The 20,583-nt window shown below is 44.6% G+C and overlaps 1 long non-coding RNA gene across 1 annotated transcript; it reads left to right on the top strand.

Annotated features, from left to right (window-relative positions):
• The first annotated feature begins 11,056 nt into the window (after positions 1-11,056).
• LOC122641680 lies at positions 11,057-20,016 on the top strand. The gene is made up of 3 exons (XR_006329943.1): positions 11,057-11,351; positions 14,108-14,113; positions 20,006-20,016. It is a non-coding gene; the product is annotated as an uncharacterized LOC122641680 (long non-coding RNA).
• Positions 20,017-20,583: the final 567 nt, after the last annotated feature.

Genomic DNA, 20,583 nt, shown 5'->3' with positions numbered 1-20,583 from the left:
GTGCAGGCCGTGCCCGGGTGGGACCCCAGGTTGGTTCTCCTTGGTTCTGGAGCGGGTCGCTTTATGACACGTGACAGCCGCTGACTGGTTCGGTGAATCTTGGATGTATCATTTGCCCCCCAGTCTCTTGAGATAGGATGTCCAAGAGAGTAGATGCCTTTATATAGTGAGAGGTCCGTTGCGAATGAACTTTCTTTGTGGGGCTTGCCTGTAAATCTGTTAGTGAGGTAGGAGAAGTTGGAGGTTCAAACCTTTCCTCCTACACTTTTGCTTCTTCTTTTTTGCTTTATTTTTTGTAGATATATGTCCCTCTTCTTCACTTTCTCTTTTTTCACTTCTCATTTTTCCTCATCATTTCTCATTCTTACTTTTTGTCTCCCACTTTTTTCTCTTCTTGAATTTCTCCTTTGCATTGCACTTTTGTCTTTTGTCCTCTTTTTGGTGTCCACCATGTGCTTGTCCTTGGGTCACCTAGACTAATGTCAACTTTTTGGTTTTCCTTCCTTTGGTTTTGGGTCCCTGTGCATGCCTTGTGCTCACTTAGTGCCTTGCTTACTTGGAGGGCTTGAGCGGTGCTTGGCTTGAGTGCCTTGCATTTGGTGGTCTCTGTCACTTGATCGTGTCCGTGGTGTGGTTGCGTCGTCGTGTGTCTGCTCCCCCCGAGCGATCGCCTTCCCCCTAAGGTAAGTTCAACCCCTTTTTTTTTTAATGCAAGGCCGCGCCTAGGGTGGCCGTCCTTGCGGGCGTAAGGCCGCGCCTGGGGTGGCCGCGCCTACGGGTGTGGCCGCGCCTATGGGTGTGAGGCCACGCCTGCGGGTGTGAGGCTGTGCCTAGAGTGGCCGCGCCTGTGGGTGTGGCCGCACCTATGGGTGTGAGGCCACGCCCGTGGGTGCGATGGACCCTCATGCTTCTCCACTCTCCTTCTTCTTGTCTGTGATGGATCTGTTGTTTATACTTTACAAGTGGTCTTCATTTCATTTTTCTTGCTAGCTTCTTGTCTAGGAGATCGTTACTCTGAGCAAGTAGCTAGTCTGCTTCATTATTTGTCCATGTCATTACCTAACGACTCTGATCTAACTGGGGTCGTGGTTAGATCCCTTGAGGAGTCTTCTTCGGGGTCGTCTTCCTCCGTGGATACTTCTTCTTCTTTGCCTTCCCCTGTTGCTAGTGAAGGGGAGGAGGAGGTTTCTGGAGATTCCACCCATAGGAGGGGTCGTAGGGCCTCCAGAGCTTCTATTTTTGTTGGTAACCCTAGGAGTAAGTTGGCTCCCATTCCTAGTGTCTTGACTTCCTCGGACTTGGCGGTTCGTATTCTGGAGAAGACCTTTGATTATGACTTCTCAAGGTTCCCCGAGGTCACTACGCTGCTACCTGAGACTGCTGTAGTGGCTCGTGTCTCTCCTGAGGATGATGTTGTGGTGATAGAGGAGGGTGCGGTCTTACCAAAGGAGAGTGTTGCTCATCCTGCTGAGGCTGATATGATGTCTCTTTCTGGATCAGAGGCTACTCCTCCACTAGATGCCCCCTGATTTTATAGATGTTCTTTCTGAATGTTGACTTTTTGGATGATAACTTCTTGGATGATAACTTTTGGATTGTGATGCTTGCTTTTTGTCTTTTGTATGTACTTGACTCTTTCTTTAGATATTGAAATGATTTGATCCTTGTCGCTTGATATTGATCTATGCAATCTCATGTAGTTGGCGGTCCATAGGGATGCCTTATCTCGGTGGTCCCCGGATCTTGGTGGCATAACGCCTCAGTGGTGGCATAACGCCTTAGGCATAAAGCCTCAGGGGTGGCATAATGCCTTAGGCATAGAGCCTCAGTGGTGGCATAAAGCCTCAGAGGTGGCATAAAGCCTTAGGCATAGAGCCTCAGGGGTGGCATAAAGCCTTAGGAATAGAGCCTCAGTGGTGGCATAAAGCCTTAGGCATGAAGCCTCAGTGGTGGCATAAAGCCTTAGGCATGAAGCCTCAGAGGTAGCATAAATCCTTAGGCATGAAGCCTCGGGGGTGGCATAACGCTTTAGGCATAGAGGCTCAGTGGTGGCATAAAGCCTTAGGCATGAAGCCTCAGTGGTGGCATAAAGCCTTAGGCATGAAGCCTCGGGGGTGGCATAACGCTTTAGGCATAGAGCCTCAGTGGTGGCATAAAGCCTTAGGCATGAAGCCTCAGAGGTGGCATAAAGCCTTAGGCATAGAGCCTCAGTGGTGGCATAAGGCCTTAGGCATGAAGCCTCAAGGGTGGCATAAAGCCTTAGGCATAGAGCCTTGGGGGTGGCATAACGCCTTAGGCATAAAGCCTCAGAGGTGGCATAAAGCCTCGGATGTCTTATCTAGGTGGTCCATGGACCTTGGTGGCATAACGCCTTAGGCATAAAGCCTCGATTGAGTAGTAGAAGAAGCCGAGTATTCCCGAAATTTTTTTTTAATTTATCCTTGAAACTGTAATGCCATCTACTGCTACTGTTGGTGGTGCTGCTACTCCGCTGTTGTTACTTCTACTGATAGTACTTCTTCAGGTGTAGTGAGTTTCAGGTGCGGTCTACCTTCTTGCTCCCCAGAGTTTTCAAGTGGTATATCCCTGGATGTATCTGCTTGGAAACTATATAGGGTCCTTCCCAATTTACTGATAGCTTCCCTTCTTTTCTTGGCTATGATGCACTTGCCCTTCTTAGGACTAGATCTCCCCGACGGAATAGCCGTTCACGTACCCTGGCATTGTAGTACTTGGTTGTTCGATGTTGGTAGGCCACGTTCCTCAGCAGTGCCTTCTCTCGTACCGCATCCAGGAAGTCTAGGTTCGCTCAAAGTCCATCTGTGTAAGTTCTTTCATTGAAGTGCAGTACTCTGTGAGACATTATGAAGACCTCTACTGGTGCCAGTGCTTCTGTGCCATACGCTGGGCGGAATAGGCTTTCTTCTGTGGGTGTCCTTACTGTGGTACGACATGTCCACAGAACTCTTACCAATTCTTCGACCCACTTCCCTTTGGCTCCTTCCAATCTTTTCGTTATTCCATCCAATAGGGTTCGGTTTGTCACCTCCACCTGACCATTGGCCTGTGGGTATGCTACCGAAACAGGCCGATAGTCAATATTATAACTCTGACAGAAAGCTCTGAACTTAGGGTTGTTGAACTACTTCCCATTGGCTGGACTATGATCTTTGGTACCCCGAACCTGTAGATGATGTCATCACGGACGAACTTCTCCATCTCATTCTCTATAATCTTGGCTAGTGGTTTGGCTTCCACCCACTTAGTAAAGTAGTCTATGGCGACCACCAAGTACTTGTAGTTGCCTGATGCTGCTGTGAAGTCCCCCAGGATGTCCACGCTAATCTGTTGCGTCAAGAAATCATCGGGCGGTCCTGCGAGTGCCGTCACCTGTAAGTGGACCAAGGGGTCAACAGAGAGAACCGGTGTCAGCTTGGTGGAAGGTAGATGGGGCACTGGGGCGAACAACTGACATTGCTCGCAGGCTTTGCCATACTGGATGGCTTCCTCTTGCATTCTTGGCCAGTAGAGTCCCTGACGGAGGATCTTGTAGGCTAGGGCTCTTCCACCCATGTGGCTTTCGTACATCCCTTGCTCCCACCAAGGACCCAGCGGTCCTTCGAGTGTCCAAGACGATGTACTTTGCAGCTCTGATCCTGATCTTCCTTGCCTCGGCCTTGTCTTCTGGTAAGACGTCATTCAGGAGGTAGTTGAGTATGGGGTCCATCCAGCTAGGCCCCTCCTCAATCTCATTAACTTGCTTCTCCTGGTATGTTAGCTTATGTAATATTTTCACGTACACTGCATTGGCCAGGTTTTTTAGTTCATCATTGGCTAGCCTGGACAGTGCATCAGCAGTTGCATTCTTGATCCTTGGAACTCAAACCATCTCAAACTTCCTGAACTCCTCGAACCTCGGAACCTCGAACCTCAAACTTTGACCTCGAACCTCGAACCTCGGCCATGGTTTGTCGGCTACGGTCCTTGGCTGTAGCATTTTTATTTTTTTTTGAATTGGTCTTCACACGTCTTCGCTCGAACCTTGAACCTCGTCCTCGAACCTTTGAGAACTCCGACCTCGGACCTCAGAACTCGAACCTCATCCTCGGGCCTCAACCTCAAACCTCGTCCTTGGATCTCGACCTTGAACCTCATCCATGCCCATGGCCTGTCGACCGTGGCTCTTGGCCTCTTTCTTTTTTTTTTTTTGGCTCTGTCTCTGGTAAGGTGCATTCAACGACAAAGTCTACCAAGGCTTGGCCTTTGATGGCAGTCCTGGGTTGGAACCTGATGCCATGCTCACTCAATTCGACAGCCCAAGCAATCAATCGCCCAGAGATGTCTGGTTTGTGCAGTACCTTCTTCAATGGGAGGTCGGTGAGGACTTTGATGGTATGGGCTTGGAAGTATGGTCATAGCTTCCTAGCCGCGATTACTAATGCATAGGCTACCTTCTCGATCCTGGTGTACCTGGTCTCTACATCGATCAGAACATGACTGACATAGTAGATGGGCCTTTGGACTTTGTCTTCTTCCTTCAGCAGTACTGCGCTGACCGCGACAGGGGTGGCGGCTAGGTAGAGCTACAATTCTTCGTTAGGTTCTGGTCGCCCAAGTAGTGGTGGGCTCTCTTGGTACTCCTTTAATTCTTCGAACGCCTTCTGGCACTCTTCTGTCCATGTGAAGTCTTTAGGGCTTCGGAGGTTCTTCAATGTTTTGAAGAATGGTAGGCACTTGTCAACTGCCCGTGACACGAGCCTTGAAAGGGAGGCAACCCTTCCATTCAGCCTCTGCACTTCTCTGACCATTCGAGGAGGTGCCATCTCTTGGATGGCCTTGAGCTTGGATGGGTTGGCTTCTATTCCACGTACTGAGACCATGAACCCCAGGAATTTTCCTGACATTATACCGAAGGCGCACTTTGCAGGGTTTAGCTTCATCTGGTTCCTCCTCAGTACTGTGAATGCTTCCTCTAGGTCGGTCTGGTGTTGGTTGGCATGGATGCTTTTCACGAGCATGTCATCCACATATACCTCCATATTGTGCCCGATCTGTTCCTTGAACATCTTGTTGACCATCCTCTGATAGGTGGCCCCTGCATTCTTCAACCTGAATGGCATGACATGGTAGCAGTAATTCTCCTTGTCTGTCTGGAATGTGGTGTAGGACTCATCACCCTCACGCATGAGGATCTGGTTGTACCTAGAGTAGGCATCCATGAAACTCAGCATCTCATGGCCGGCGGTGGCGTCGATCAGTAGGTCGATCCTGGGCAATGGGTACTCATCTTTTGGGCACGCCTTGTTCAGGTCGGTGTAGTCGACACACATCCTCCACTTCCCATTGGGCTTTAGTACCATGACCACATTTGCGAGCCAGGTTGGGAACTTCTCCTTTCTGACAAACCCTGACTGGGTCAACTTCTCAACCTCTTCCATGATTGCTACTTATCGATCGAGGGTGAAGTTACGCTGCTTCTATTGGATGGGCTTCCTGGTTGGGTCGACATGTAGTCGATGCTCTGCTATGGAACGTGGTATTCCAGGCATGTCAGAGGTCGACCATGCAAAGACATCCATGTTCGCTTGGAGGAGGTGTCCAAGTCCTTCTTTCTGTTCCTTGCTTAGTAGCGAGCCAACCTGTACGACCTTGGAGGGGTCGTCCCTGCTGAGGGGCCATGGGATGAGGTCTTCCACTGGTCTTCCTCTTCTCTCTGTCAGTTCATCTCTCTGGTCACTGACCATGTTCTCTAGGCAGAGTGTCATTCCGCGGGTGTTACCATTATTCTTCTTCATAAAGGTGGTGTAGCACTCCCTTACTTTCTTCTGATCTCCTCGGACTTCACCTACCCCATTTTCGGTGGGGAGCTTCATCTTCAGGTGGAGTGGCGATATGACTCCTCTAAGGGCTATCAGAGATGGTCGCCCTAGGAGGCCGTTGAAAGACACCACGGACTTGACAACCATGAAGTTCACCATGATAGTCACTTGTCAAGGGTGTACCCCGAATGTGATGGGTACTTCTATGGTACCTCTGATGGAGGCGGTGGCACCTGAGAATCCATGGAGGTAAGTGGGCTCTGGATTGAGTTGATCGTCCCCAAACCCGAACTGTCGATAGGCGTCTAAGGAGAGTACATCTACAGATGCCCCTGTATCTATCAGTACCCTGTGTACAGGTCGGTTGGCTACCTCCACCTGTACTACCAGGGCATCCTCATGTGGGAAGCTTAGTCCTTCCAGGTCTTCATCCGAGAAGGAGATCACCGTCTCGGTCTTGGCTATCTTGTTTGGCTTCTCTTCCACTCCCATGAACCTGGCATGGGCTTTAGCTTTTTTGGTGGACTCTTGCCCCGGTCCTCCAAGTATGGTGAGGATAGGAGGTCCCTTGGTGCCACTAGGTTCTGTTGCATCTCTCCGCTCTTCTGGGGGGTCTCTCTCTCGATTTGTTCTTCTTTCTTCCCGTCTTGATTCTACTCTGTCTTGATCACGACCTCTGTCTCCTTGGCCTGAGAGGTTGTCACGTCTCCCCTTCACATACTTGTTCAAGCTTCCTGTTCTTATAAGTTGTTCCATCTCTTTCTTTAATTGATAGCACTCCTCTGTGTCATGCCCATTCTCTTTGTGGAAGAAACAGTACTTGTTAGGATTTCGCTTCTCTGGTCCTGCTAGCATAGGTCGTGGCCAATGGAGTAGGTTACGATCTTGGATCTGCATGAGTATCTGGGACCTGGTGGTGTTCAGTGGTGTGAACTCAGGGCTGCTTGCCCTCTCACTTCTCTCTGGGCGACGGTCAGTCCTCCCAGATGGGCGGTCGCCCTTCTCTTGTCGACACTCTATCCTCGACCTCTTACTTTCTTTATGGTCATCAGGTGCTGACCTCTTGTTGTCCTACGGCTTGGCCTCGATTATCTTCGTTCTAGCTTGTAGTACCTCGACCATATTTACAAACTCGTTGCACCACTCCAGGAGCTCTTTCATAGTCCTGGTCTCATGACGTGCCAGATCCTTGATCAGGTCCAGGTCCCTGATACCTCCTGCTAGGGCTGCATGCTGTGTCTGGTCATCCAAGTCTTGAACCTCCAGGGACTCCTTGGTGAACCTGCTAACATATTCCCCAGGGTTCTGTACCACGTTCAGTAGGTTGACAGTGGTCTTCTTCTGCTTGACACTGCTCTGGAAGCGGGTGACGAACTGTTCGCATAGCTCCACGAACGTGCCTATAGATCTCAGTCGTAGCCTGGAGAACCATGATGTGGCTGCTTCCTTGAGGGATGCAGGGAATGCCCGACAGGAGACCACGTCTGACCCACCATACAGCGTCATCATGCCATTAAAGTAGTTGATGTGGTCATTAGGGTCCGTGGTACCACTATAAAGTTCAAAGGTGGGTAGTCAGAACCTGGAAGATAGTGTGGCTGACATGATCTCTGTCGAGAATGGATGTTGTCCAGGTATGGAATGTGTCTCGCCTTTGGTCTTCTTCTTCAACCCTTCCACCTTCTCATCCAGGTCACAGAGTCTTCGATCGAGCTCCTCATCCCATGTCTGTCCCTCACGCCTGGCCAGACGTTCACTGTGACCTTGTTCACGCTCTCTCCTGGATGTCCCCTCCCGCCTTGAGTGTTGGCAGGGTGGTGCATGGTCACGCCGTGATGAACCCTGTCGCGAAGGTGAGGGGCTTTCCTCTTTGTAGGTCCGACTTCGTTGTGGTATGTGACCTTCCTCAAGTCATCCGTCGAACACAGACCTCCGGACCGATCTCTCCGGGCTAGGCACCCTCGCCCTGGGTGTTGGTGTCCTCCCATGCTCTGACCATGGCGAGAAGTCTCTTGTTCTCCTGGGACGCTGGGAAGGCTCCCCCAGCTGTGGAGTGGGGGTTGCCCGTCGTGCAAGTCTCTCTGATCCCACGCCCCTGGGAGATGATCTCCTAGGGTTTGGCTCTTGTTGAGGTGTGGACTCTGCCCTTGCTGACGACGACGTCCTTCGTCTGTGAGACGTCGCACGCTGTGTCAAGTATTCTTGAAAGAGTCGTTGTTCATCGAGGATCTATCGCTACAGGTCGTTGATCTGACCCACAGTTGCTGGTGCATTGGGGTCAGGTATCACCTCCACCACCACGTCGTCTGCCTCGTCATTGTTGGGCTCGTCAACCATAAACTGGTCATTAAGGGGGATCTCTTCCTCCAGACGGACATGGTCCTGGTCATTGGCTCTGTGACGAGAGCACTCTGGGGGTGGTGATCCATCCCTCGACACGTTGTTGGTGGTGGTAGTCTTCCTTCGTGCCATTGAATGAATATGGAAGCGAGCTAGTAGATGTAATGGCTAGCGTCGTTCCCACAGAAGGTGCCAATCTGTTGCGTTGAGAAATCGTCGGGCGGTCCTACGAGTGCCGTCACCTGCAAGTGGACCAAGGGGTCAACAGAGAGAACCGATGTGGTTCTGGCCTACGGCTCTCCAATGCCAAAGTTAGATCTCCTGAGCAAATAGATGAATAGTGATTATTCAATATGAGTTCAGATGTCCCTTGATGGGGTTGTGTACCTTGCCTTTTATAGTAGTGTATGGCGGTGTGGAGAGTCCCAGTTTGATGGCGAGTGTGCCGTTGAGTGGATAGAGGCCCTGGGTAGCAGGACTCTATCCTGATTGGCCATCTCCCCGCAGGAGGGAGTGTCCTAGTGGTATCAAGATCTTTGGCGGATAGATACTCGCGTGTGGCGATAACGCCATTGGTGCTTGAATCCATCTGGGTGACGTGACTTCTAAGCGGTGGCCCAGAGTCCTGGTGGTGGCATAAGTCTGTAGTGACACGATTGGGTCATAGACGAGTGGCCTCGGAGTCCGTGTACATCACGTCTGCGTCCACGATGCCGCGCCTGGGTGTGAGACCACGCCTGGGTGAGGCCGCGCCTGGGTACAGGCCGCGTCTGGGTGAGAGCCCGCTCCTGGGTGAGGCCGACGCCTGGGTGTAGGCCGCGCTTGGGTGAGAGGCCACGCCTGGGTGTGAGGCCGCGCCTGGGTGAGGCCGGCGCTTGGGTGCAGGCGCGGCCTCACCCGGGTTGGACCCCCAGTTGGTTCTCCTTGGTTCTGGAGCGGGTCGCTTTATGACACGTGGCAGTCACTGACTGGTTCGGTGAATCTTGGATGTATCAAGATCAAAGGACCTTGGTTATAAGCTTGTAATCAAGCCTCCTGTGGTCTTGTATTGATTTAGAGATTCTTGACTAGTCATGAAATGTGATCTATGATTTATATATTACCTTGAGCTTTACCAATCTCAAATGCCCCCGGATTTCTGAATATGGAATGGGTAGACTGTTTCACCAAATTCTACCACATAGCAGTTAAGGGTTGAAAATTTATGATTAAGTAGATACTAAAGTTTTCTGCTCACATCTCCCTCCAACACCCCCTCCCCTAGAAAAAAAAAATGGGAGAATTGCCTAGCACAATTGGTGGAAGTGTGGAGAGTAAAAGCCCACCCTACCTCCTGAGTTCAAGCCTCCTGGTTCTCATCTTCCCTCCCTCCCTCCTAAATAAATTACGTACCTATCTAAAGATAAAAGTTTCTTTCTCACATGTCAATTTTTGCTATAATTTTAATGAGATTATTAAAAAACATGTTCCAAGTATTTGGAGAGCGGGTAAAAATTTTGGAAGTTTATATGTTCAGATCTGAAAAATACAACACCACAAAATACAATATGCTCACATAAATTATGGATTTATTACTTAAATAACTATTACTTTTTTAAGTTAAAAAACAACTATAACATCCACGAAAAATACAAGGGGGATCTACACACTAGTGGTCTATAATGAAATCTCATATGGTAGCACTTTGTTGACCGTCAGATGGGGTGAAAAGTATCTCACCATTCGTTGTTGTTACCGTACATCACTTGTGATCGAAAGTCACTGCAACCCATGCCAAAATGCACACTACAACCATGATACATTACCCTTTGCATCTCCCCCTCTGCGCACTGCTCACTACACTTTGCCATCACACCTCTGAATCCACACCACAAAATCATGTACCCATCTTCGACGACAATGCATTTTTTACGCTTTTATTCATTTTGTTGGATATTTTGACATTTAATGTATGTCCATCAAATCTAATTTAATGAGATTAAATAAATTAATTACAGTTATGATTTAATGCTTATGATTATAAATCATCTTGTGCGCAACAACCCAAAAGTATTGTTTATCTGCTCACAACTATGGACAAAATTAGACACTTTATTTTAGGGTTGCCACATTGTATCTTTCCTCAATAGGGATTGGTATGGGAATATAGATGTAAGCATTTATATGTGTTAAATATTGATCTATTGAGATTCTGAAATGATTCACTGCTAGTTGTGTTTGGCAACAAAAATCTTTGGTAGTTGTCTTTTCTTGTACCTGAAAAGTACTTATTGTTGCATCAGTATGTTGTACATCTGTCAATGGTTGATGCCTAACAGGACTAGAAACATATTAGTATGCTCGACGTGCAAGGTATGAATTTGAATAGGGTGAAGCTCGATATGGTTTTCACTGCATGTTAGAGAGAACATCCAAATGAGGGAGTTGTTGAACTGTGATTGGTCGAAATCAAGGGCCGATAATTGTTTTGTAAAGAGTTTGCAAAAATATTTTATTTCTTATTATATTAAATAAAATTGGTTAAAATTTATTTTTATACTTTGTTCTTCCACTCACATGTCATGATGCTCTAGTATTAATGTGCAATGGATTGGTTTATGGCGATGATTTAATTCCATGCCTGCAATGTCTATTGTGGATGTTAGGAAAATGGCACATCCCAAGGGTAGTGACTATTTATTAAAAACACATGACTTTACTAATAGCACAATGTACAGAGTTTGACACCTGCCTAATGTTGGAAGGTCGAAAGGAGAAGTGCTATAAGCTTTGAATGGAAGCCCCGGTAAATGGCAACAGAGTTGTGTGAGGGGAGAAAACGTAATAAAAATTGTTAACATTGGGGGTTTCAATTTACGTCATTGTAAGATTGTTATTTATGCAATTAATGATAATTTAAAAAAGATTGCCAACTATTCATTAAAACCATCTACGTACTAAGATAGTGGTAGAAAGAATACCAAACTGCGTCCGGACTTCAAATTCATTTTAACCATGTTAATGGTCCCACATTATTGGTATTGGTTGATAGTGAATCATAGTGGATTTACCAATGAGTCACGAAATGCTATGGTTCTTACATATGATTTGATTTTTGCTTTTCTTTTTTATTTTCAAAAGTAATTCGCAAGATCGTCACCTTTCTTTCCTAGTTTTTAGTTTGAAAGAAGAAAAAAAAAAAAAGAGAAGAAAGTGGTGCACCTGGTTGGATCCAAATGATCACCTTTTAATTTTACACCACTTGAGATGATGTTTTACCATTAAGTTGTAATCTCCTATATTAGCTTAGTTTAAAGGCTAAGGTAAAACCCTAATTGCATAAGAGTGAACATAACATTATTTTTGTTCAAGAGAAGGAAGAGAAAGTCTCTTCATCTTCAGCCTTGGATTATGGTCATTGGAAATGGTACAAGCGAAGCATGGATCATCACCAAGTGTTGCATTCCTTTGGAGGAACTTGCTATTTGTGAGTTCTAAGTAACCCACTCTCCTAGTTATTGATTTTGTTCATCATGTTAATTGAATTCTTTTGAAAGAATTTTTTCCTAGCACCGCCAATGACTACTTACTTCCACTCTTGCATCAATCGGTATCATAGACCTAGTTCATTGACGAACACAATGATTTAATAACATGTAGTGGCCATGGTGGTTGTTGTTTTTAGGATTTACATGTGGATTGGTTGTGAGATGGATTTGATTTATCTTATTCTCTTCTTCTTCTTCTTTATGAAAGCAACAGACCACTTGGCTTGCAGTTTTTGAAGAGAAGAAAAAGGAGGCTGTTATTGTTCATGCAATGAATAGTACCTCAGGTATTGTTCATCAACTACTAGCCAAGTGAAAGTACATGGGGGTGTGCTGGGTGCAATGAAAATCCAACCCATGGGTTGGGCTTTTCTGGATAGAATTATTGTTCCTCTTGGGGGAATACAATACTTGAGATAGCTATCAATTTAGGTGGCCATCTCAGATTGCTCAACCATTCTTCTACCACCTGTGAGAACAATAGGCAAACGCGGGGATCACCATGTTTCCTCCACCTCATACAAAATGAGAGATGGATCAAATCAGAGGGTTTCCACCTAGATTAGAATCTAGGTCCTACGCATAATAAAGAATGATTCCACTACTTATCCAAAGGGGAATTAGTCGAGCCATTGAACTAAGTATGGCTCAATGTTACAGTCCAGGGAAGGTGTTAAATATCCTGGTCCCCCCCGTTAAACCAGTCTCTATATTACTTGGCTAATTTAAATTTAATACATGCAACTGAAATAAATATATCAATACAGAAAGTAAAAGCTATGGTTGAGAATCATATACTTGGAGGTTCGACTGCAAGGTAAAAATTAGTATACTGAATTTAACACAACGTGCAACGTACCATGAATGAGGACTCAAAATCAAACCCTAAATGCATGTAAAAATGAGGAAAACCCTAATGAGGCTAATTAGACCCCAAAACAGTAGGAAATCCCTACTTCTATAACCTAACACAAATAACATACGCATTTAAATTTGTGCATAATAAAATATTATAAAATTATCAAAACGCCCCGAGGACTACAACGAGCCTCTTAAAATCTCTAAAAATCCCTAAATCAATGGTGAAAAGGATGATAAAACGCTAAAAATATGATTTTAATCATAAAGCCCTAAAATTGAGATTTAAAAAACATAGAAAATATGGCAAAACATCTATTTTAACAATGAAAATCATAGAAGAGGTAGAAAACATGCAAGATGCATGTAAAAGCCTATGATGCATGAAACACTTAAACATATGCTAATACATAATAAAAAAGGAGCCTAAATCTAACAAAAGAAATAAATATGTAATGAGATACGAAAACTAGCATAAAAGTTGATAAAGTCCCTCCCTGGTCCAAGAGGTGTGGATGTCCCAACTCATCTCCTTTTTGCAGACAATATGTTCATATTTATGAATGAGTTGTTGAAGTATGTGCGCAACCTGAAGTCATTCCTATCTAAGTACTAAGAATTCTCAAATCAGTGGATTAACTTGAAGAAAAGTAAAAGTTTTTTTGGGAATGTTTCTTCTCGTCGAAAATAATGTATTTTTGAGATTTTAGGATTCCATCCTGTTCTCTCCCTACTCGGTATTTGGGTGTGCAGATCTTTAAAGGCAGAGTCAAAAGATATCACCTTCTTCCTCTATTGGATAAGGTGAAGAATCGGCTGACAGGTTGTAAGGGCAAGTTGCTTATGATGGCAGGCAGGGTTGAGCTGATCAGGTCGGTTATCTCGACATCCCTGGTCATAATTTCTCCATTTACTGGTGGCCTGAATCTCTAATCAAAACCATGGAGTGGTGGATGAGAAATTTTATCTAGAGTGGTGATATGGATTCAATAAAGAAAGTTTCAATTAAGTGAGTTGATGTGTATAGACCCAAATTAGAAGGGAGTTTGGGCATTAGACGGTTGAGGGATGTTAATAAATCCCTTCTTTGCAAACTTGTTTGGCAAATCAAGCATCGGGAGTCGGCTATGAGTAAATTTTTTCGTGCTAGATTTGTCAACAAGAATGGACCTCAAGAGAGGAAATAAATCATCTTTAGTTTGTCGTGGTGTGAAAAACTTTAGAATTTTGTGATGGAGCAGGAATGATATGATGGACTGTAGATGATGGAAAAAAAATTCGGACATGAAAGGATAGGTGGTTGGGTCCGTCTTCTATTGAAGAGCTCTCTGGTCTAGATTCAACTTTTTTTTCCGTGGTATGGTCTTGCATCTTGATGATTTTATTGAGGGGTCAGAGTGGGTGTACCTTGATGTGGAATCCTGCTGTCTCTCTAATATTTTCTCTTTGAAAAAATTGGTGAAGCTTCCAAATTCAATATTGGAGGATGTTGTATCTTGGTGTCTATCATCATCAGAAATTTTCTTGATCAACTCTTCCTGGAATGCCCTGTGAGAGGTCAAGCCAAAGGTACCCTGGTCAAAGATTTTTTGGGGTAAAGCTCTTCTTCCGAGTCACTCGGTCTTTGCCTAGAGACTTCTTTATGGTAAATTGCCGACTGACGATAAGGTGAGGAATAAGGGAGTTCTACTCCCCTCTCGGTGCGAGCTTTGTCACAAAGAAGAAGAATCACTCAATCATATTTTTCTTCACTGTGGTTTCATTAAAACCCTCTAGTCCTCTTTTCTTAATCTCTTTGGAGTGTCTTGGAAACCTCAATCGTGTGTAGGTGTTCTTCTTTGGTGGAAAAGAAAGTCTTGTATTCTCTCTCTCAAAGAAGTTTGGCTTGTGGGATCGATTCTGATTCCTTTCTTCACCTGGTTGAAATGTAATGCAAGGAGGTTCAATGGTAAAAAACACTCCCATGCCCAGGTTTGGAACTTAGTTAAGCGAGAATTTCTGTTCCTTTCTATCAATTTTAATAGTCATCTTGCTTCAATGAATGACCTGCTACTATTTAGACGTTTGGGTATTATCCCCCTTTGGTCTAGACCTCTTCGGTATCCCTTAGAAGTTTTTTGGTGTCCTCCCCCTACTGGTTGGTTAAAGGTAAATATTGACGGTTGTTCTTTGGAAAATCCAGGGAGAGCTGGTGTAGGAGGAATTTTTTCGCGATGAGCTAGCCAATGTCGTTTTCTCTTTTAGAAGATTTCTTGGAGTATAAACAAAATTTGAAGCTGAATTCTTTGCTATTATTCATGGCTTGGAGTTAGTTAAAGACCTTGGCTTTTAGAAGATTTAGGTGGAGTGTGACTCGGTTTCAATTATCCTTTTGCTATCGTCGAATGTTGTTCCATGGTTTGTTCGTCAAGCTTGGCTGGCTTTGTAGTCTTTCTTGTCCTCTTTCGATTGGAAAGTCTCCCACTGGTTTAGAGAAGCCAGCCCCCTTGCTGATTTTTTAGCAAGAACAACTATGAGATTGGAAGTTTCTTCAACCATGGTGCCCCCCCCCTCTATATGGGACGAATTGTTGACTAATACTCAATGTCGTCCCTGATATCGTATGTTATGATGGAATTTCTATTTATTTTTCCTTAATGTTGCGAGCTTGCCCCTCCCGTTGATGGCTTTGCCGTAGGTGATAGGGGTCCGTCTTGTTTTTTGTTGGTGTATTGGTTTTAGTCCAGCTTGTATTTTTTCATTTTTTTCATTTAATATAAATGATCTTTTAGTTTAAAAAAAAAAATTACATAAAAGCTTAATATGAATCTTAAACTATATGCACACAAATAGAAAAAACATCTACTATTAAGATGAATTCATTGACTATATTGATCCATGAATCATCACACAACATGTCAAAAGATTCATCATGAACCCACCAAAGGAAACATAGTAAAACAACATGATACCTTAACTTAGAATGATCTGACTTAGATACATAGAGAAGAACAAGATGCTATATTCAAGGAAGGTAAATCAGCCATGGATAGGAGAGAGCATATATATAATATATCAATATGAAACATTTATTGATATGTAGGATCATACAACTTTGGGGTATGCAAACCAAGAAGGAAAAGAAGATACGACAAGATGTAAACCCAAAAATCAAACTTGGAACCTTACCTTATTGAAGAACCACGAAATAGAAGATTGGAGACTGCTCTTAACTTAGGAGAAACTCCCAATATTGAATTCCAAATACCCACAACTTAGGGTTTTACTTTTTCTTACTAAGACTCATCTTCTAGCCAAAGCTCAAGGTAGTCAAAGATCAAAAGACCAAAGGGGATCCCTTCTCAACTTGAGAAGACTTGTATATCTCTCTCTCTCTCTCTCTCTCTCTCTCTCTCTCTCTATATATATATATATATATATATATATATATATATATATATATATATCTACAACTCCTTTAACATGTTTTTGGGTGACTAGACCCAATCTAAGTCATCCAACTTGTATCTTGGAGTTGGTTTTTCATCTAGGGTGCAAATGTGTGCCAACACCTTTTGACCAATCCCAATAGAGTCTTAGTTGTGTTTAACCACGACTTGGGATGACTTGGGGGCCAAGGAATGAACCTAGATGAGTTAATGACCTCCAAGGATGAGTCCCAACACGTAATGACAATCAAAATTTAAAATTTTAGAAAATCCATGAATTCTGAAAAATTCAAAATTAGACATTAAACAGGCTTTGGTTAAGCACTATTATCCCCTCTCTACTCCTGCCTCCTTCTCTTGTGCTTGCCCCTGCCGTGGCTCTTCTCTCTGGCTCCTAACATTTTCTCTCTATAAAACTCTCCCTGAAGAACTATATTTTTTGGTACACTCGGATCACACGTTATCTCCATGGCCAATGCCTGTGTGGATTCGTTGATGGGACCACTCCATGTTCCACCAATCCCATTGCCGCTCGTGCCTGGCTGAAACAGAACAATATCATCACGAGTCTGTTGATCACGCCCCCCTCCGAAGATACTATTCCCATTGCAATTGAAAAGACTAGCAAAAAAGACCTGTGGAATGGCCTACAGGTTCCCTCTCCAACACGTGCCTGATGTCATTGTACATGTCACTCCAAAATCTATCTATGTAGGTAGACAAATACATCACCCAGTTCCTTCAATACGCAAAATTGATTGTTGGTGAACTTGTTGCAGCTGATAAGCTATTGTCTTAGATGACTTTAACCTTCATATTTTCCACTCTGTCCGCTAGGATTTCATGGCTATTGTATTGTCATAATTGACTCGTAAGATCCTATCTCGTACATATAGCTACATGAGTTCCTGTTGAACTAAGAATTATTGAACAACACGTCCATCAACAAGCTCTCCATCAATGACTCTACCACCCTACCCCACCACCTTCAGCACATCTAAGTCAACCCTCGACCCCCACTGTCAGCCTACCACCACCTCAAACCTTAGGGGTCGTGGTCGTGGTGGATGGGGGTGCAACAGTTGTGGTTGTGGGGGTCCTGATGGCCGTGGTATGTTTTTCGTTATCTGTCATTAGACAAATCACGTGGCAAGTACTTGCTTCTATAGGAACTCACCACCCCTTCCCTTGTCACTCATCCTGCCTATCTCCCCCCCCCCCCCACCATTGGCCTATCTTACACACTCAACCCCTTACCCCACCACCAACTCTCATCCATCTATCCATTACCCTTCCCCATTGGTTGCACTTACCTGGTATCCGGATACAGAGCTACTCATCACGTCACGCCGGACATTCAATCTCTATCATCATTTAATGATACTTACACTAGTTCCCAACACCTTCAAGTTGGTAGCAGTAAGGGACTTCCCATTACTCACATTGATTCATCTTCTCTCTCTTCCCCTCCTATTCCAATTTTCTTTCTAATGTTTTGTATGTTCCCTCCCTTACAAAACCATTATTATTTGTTCAACATTTTTCTCAAGATAATAACGTGTTTTCTAAATTTCATGCATCTCATTTTCTTGTCAAGGATTAGAAAGCCAAGCCAAGACTACTCTACTGTCCGGTCCGAGTAAAGTAGCACTCTACACCCTCACTACATTGTCTCTATCTCCCCCCATCTGCTCATATCGCTAAATGCACTTCCATTGAAAGCTGGCATCATCATTTAGGCCACCCTCATAAACCTGCCCTTTGTCTCATGTTACACACTCATTATTTACCTACATCTTCTACTAGTTTTTCTTCTTTATGTACTGCCTGCCAACTGGGCATGGCTAAGAAACTCAATTTACCAATTGGTTCTTCTCGTAGTGCTGTTCCTTTGGATTTGATAGTTAGTAATGTGTGGGAAGCTTCCCCACTATTTCTTCAGATGGTCAATGTTACTTTGTTATACTAGGTATATACTGTAAGACAAAGCAGATATACAGAAATAGAGAAATACCTGTTATCACACACCAGTTGCAGAGTGAAACGAACCAGAAAGGAAGAAGCACGGACAATCGAGTTGAGTCGTATCTGTAAGATACTTTCCTTAAGGATTTAGATGCCCCCTCTTCTGCAACGGGGTTGACCTTGCACCTTACCCTCCAAGATAAATACAACTCCTAAACGTATAGGTTGCGTAACCTAATACGAGTACCAAGGATATCAAACGGCTATACAACCCTCTTATTACTTAAACGAAAATACGATTCTGCTCTGGAGCGGATCGCTGGGGACAATACGTCTCTGTTGTCTATATCAAAAACAGGCATGACATGGTGTATATATATATCTTGGAGTACCCTTTCATGAAGGGATACATCCGTATGAATACGGTGATATACGTACAGGGGGTGTAACCCTTACATGGGAGGTGTGACCGTATGTATACCTCCACGTACAGGGAGGGGGTGTAACTATTCATATATATGTACGAATAGACAAGTGTGGTTCAACCGTATAGATGAACCACGGGTGAACCAAATCGAGTTTTAAACAAAACATTAAAACTCCTATAAGGTTTTGTCCACACCCCGACCCCGGCCTCGGCCCGGCCCGGCTCGGCTCGGCGCACGCGCGCGCGATTCAAAAGCACCCCAAGGACCCCCCACACACTAGAGAGTAGGGTGTCTTCCTCTCCAAAAGGCTCACACCTTAAGGAAACAATCCTATATATATACCCCTCAAGTAACTCTCCCACAACCAATGTGGGACTATTCTTGAGCTCAATTCTAGCCTCTTGCACACAAGAGAGTACAACCAATTTCAAACAAAATAGAGGAGGGAAACAAAAAAAGGAGGGAATGAAACAAAACACAATTTTGAAACTTTGACACACACTTGAAAAAGTGCTTTTTGAAACAAGTGCTTTGACCCAAAGTGCTTCTATAAAATAATAATACAACATACTTTGTTATATTTGTTGCCGTTGACACTAATTTTATTTAGTTTTACTCTAGTGCGTAAATCTGAAGTTTTTTCTACCTTCCAACATTTTCAATCTCTTGTAGAACGTCAATTTTCTCACAAAAATTATTTCTGTCCAAATGGATTGAAGCGATGTGTTTCGCACTCTACCTTGCCTTTATGCGTCCCTTGGCATTCATCACCTCCTCTTCTATCCTCATACACTTGAACAACAAGGCAGTGTTGAATGCCATCATCGACATAGCATCGAAACTGATTTCACTTCAAGCTCAAAGTTCTATCCCAGCCCAATATTGGAATTATGTATTCGAGGCTGTAGTCTACTTAATCAACTGCATGTCCTCCCGAGTCATTGGTTGTATATCCCTGTATCAACTAGTTTATCATACCCCACTTGATTACCAGTTTCTCAAAGTTTTTGGGCGTTCATGTTTTCACCTATTACATCCCTACAATAATCACAAAAATGGAGTTTTGCTCTAAGTCGTGTGTGCTTATTGGGTTAGCCCTCCCACACTGGTTATTCCACTAACCGCATTTACATTGTGGGCCATGTCCACTTCAATGAAACCAGGTTTTCCTTCCGCTCCCATTTTATCTTTGGCTCCCACCCCTCTCTCCTTCTCCCTCATCATTCCCATGGGCTGCTGCTCCCAACTCCATTCCCTCTCCCTTACCGCCTCCAATTACTAACCCCAACCCCATCCCTCCCCTCCCCCCACCTCCCTACATCATTGTCCTCCTCATTCTCTCCCCTATTAGAATCGATCCATTGAGGATCTTTACCATACCCCTACTACCCCCAGTGTTTCTTCAGTGAACCCTCTCCCTCCTCCCACCTGCATATAGACAATGAGCCTTTTTCCCTAGACCAAACCAAGCCCACATTTCCCAAACCACCACCTCTGCTACTGAACCAACTTGTTTTTCATAGGCAAACAGGGTTCCTGAGTAGCACAACCCCATGGTCTCCGAGTTCAATGCTCTTTTGAGAAATAACAACTGGTCCTTAGTACCTCTGCCACCTCACAAAAATGTAGTGGGATGCAAGTGGATTTACCACATCAAGAGAAAGACTGACAGTACTAGTGTACAAGGTGCAACTTGTTGCCGAAGGGTTCCATCAGCAACAGGATTTGGACTACATAGATACTTTCAGTCCCGTGGTCAAGCCCACTACCATCAGAACAGTGCTCTCCAGTGTGGTTTCTAATGGTTGGCCTATACGCTAGCTCTATGCATGCATTCTTGCACGGTGTCCTTATTGAAGAAATTTACATGGTGCAACCCCCTGGCTTTGAAGATCCCACGCACACAAATCATGTATGCTGCCTCCACAAGTCCTTGTATGGCCTCAAGCAGGAACCATGTGTCTGGTTCCATAGATTATCTCATTTTCTCTCTGCCTCCAGTTTTTGGTCATCCCAAACCGACCCATCTCTATTCATTTATAAGCGAGGCTCTATCACATCATATGTTCTTGTGTATGTCGACGATATCCTTGTTACAATCAGCCAACCCTCTCACGTGCAGTCTCTTCTTACACAACTGGCAAATTCCTTCTCCATTAAGGACTTGAGCCCTCTGAGTTTCTTTCTCGGCATGGAGATCATTCCCCATTCCAATGGG

Source organism: Telopea speciosissima, chromosome 10, assembly GCF_018873765.1.
Source record: "Telopea speciosissima isolate NSW1024214 ecotype Mountain lineage chromosome 10, Tspe_v1, whole genome shotgun sequence".
Classification (NCBI taxonomy): domain Eukaryota; kingdom Viridiplantae; phylum Streptophyta; class Magnoliopsida; order Proteales; family Proteaceae; genus Telopea; species Telopea speciosissima.
This window is presented reverse-complemented; position numbering and strand designations above follow the sequence as displayed.